Consider the following 1631-nt stretch of genomic DNA (forward strand, 5'->3'; position numbering starts at 1 on the left):
GCCGAGGCGGGGGGGGCGCCCGGACCGCGCCATTGCACCCCAGCCCGGGTAACAATGAGTGAAACTCCGTCTCAAAAAAAAAAAAAAAAGGTCAGGGAAGGCATCTCTGAAGGGGTGCCACTTGAGCTGAGACCTATAAGAGATGATAGGGAGACTCGGGCAGAAAGGTCCAGGCTGAGGAAACAAGAGATGACATAAAAGGGACTAATGATTCAGCAGTGCATTCTGGAGGCAGAAACAATAGGATTGGCTGATGGAGCGGGGAGAGGGGAGAGGAAGGAAACAATGGACGGCGAGGCACAGGGGTTCACACCTATCATCCCAGCACTTTGGAAGCCCAAGGCAAGAGAAATGCTCAAGACCAGGAGTTCCAGAAGGATGTTCCAGCGGGGGCAAGAGAGAATCAACCATTCTGGACATACTGAGTTTGAGAGGCCTCCCAGACACCCAAGGAGAGTCACACAGGCAGTATGGCATAAGGTTAGGATGTGGGCTCCCAGAGCCACGTTGCCTGGGGTTGGTGTCTGCCTCTGCCATTTACTGACTGTGTGACTTTAAGAAAATCACCTGACCACAGTGCCTCAGTCTCCTCTTCTGTAAAAGGGAACATTAAAAGTACCTACTTATCTCTTGAGGTTCTTAATACCTAAAAAGCACCTGGAATGGTGCCTGGCACCATTGACCAGCAGGCTAGAGACCTGGAATCAGTCATCACCAGGGAACAGATAGGAAGGAAACCAGGGCCCTACATGGGACATTTCAGCAGACTGTGAATAAAGGGAGAAAATTCAAATTCCTGGCCAGGCATAGTACCTCATGCCTGTAATCTCAGCACTTTGGGAAGTGAAGGCAGGACGACTGCTTGAGGCCAGGAGTTCAAGACCAGCCTGGGCAACATAGCAAGTCCCTATCTCTACAAGAAATAAAAATTAGCCAGGCATAGTGATGCATGCCTGTAGTCCTAGGTACTTGGGAGGCTAAGGTACTTGAGAGGATGGCTTGAGCCTGGGAGGCAAAGCTAATTCCTAGAGACCAGGGAGCTGATAAAATTAGCAAGGGTAAGATTGATGGCCAACAGATAAGCCAGTGTTCTTTCTTTCATTTTGATTTTTCTTGAGACAGAGTTTCGCTCTTGTTACCCAGGCTGGAGTGCAATGGCGCCATCTCGGCTCACCACAACCTCTGCCTCCTGAGTTCAGGCAATTCTCCTGCCTCAGCCTCCTGAGTAGCTGGGACTACAGGCATGCGCCACCATGCCCAGCTGATTTTTTTTTTTTTTTTTTTTTTTTTTTTGAGACGGAGTTTCACTTTTGTTACCCAGGCTGGAGTGCAATGGCCCAGTCTCAGCTCACCGCAACCTCCGTCTCCTGGGGTCAGGCAATTCTCCTGCCTCAGCCTCCTGAGTCGCTGGGATTACAGGCGCGCGCCACCATGCCCAGCTAATTTTTTGTATTTTTAGTAGAGACGGGGTGTCACCATGTTGACCAGGATGGTCTCGATCTCTTGACCTCGCGATCCACCCACCTCGGCCTCCCGAAGTGCTGGGATTACAGGCTTGAGCCACCGCGCCCGGCCGATTTTTTGTATTTTTAGTAGAGACGAGGTTTCACCATGTTGACCAGGATGCTCTC

This window comes from Sapajus apella, unplaced genomic scaffold (genome assembly GCF_009761245.1).
Source record: "Sapajus apella isolate SASKATOON/1434 unplaced genomic scaffold, GSC_monkey_1.0 scaffold14, whole genome shotgun sequence".
Lineage (NCBI taxonomy): Eukaryota > Metazoa > Chordata > Mammalia > Primates > Cebidae > Sapajus > Sapajus apella.